Below are 252 nucleotides of genomic sequence, written 5' to 3' on the forward strand. Positions count from 1 at the left end.
AGGATTTCATTGTTAATGTACTCAAGTTGTAATCCCAAACAAAACTTTGTTTTCCATGATCTTTCATCTCAAACTCTTTCTTGAGATATTCAACTGTTTGGGAAATTGTGTCCAGAGGTTCATAGGATATTCAGACCATATACTTTAATGATTATCAATATTGTTCTCGAGAACTTGCTGTACTTTCAGCTCAATACCCTCTAGTACTTTCATTATCCAGTGGACCATATAAATATGCAGTCACTACATCAA

The sequence above is a fragment of the Brassica oleracea genome, chromosome C2, assembly GCF_000695525.1.
Source record: "Brassica oleracea var. oleracea cultivar TO1000 chromosome C2, BOL, whole genome shotgun sequence".
NCBI lineage: Eukaryota > Viridiplantae > Streptophyta > Magnoliopsida > Brassicales > Brassicaceae > Brassica > Brassica oleracea.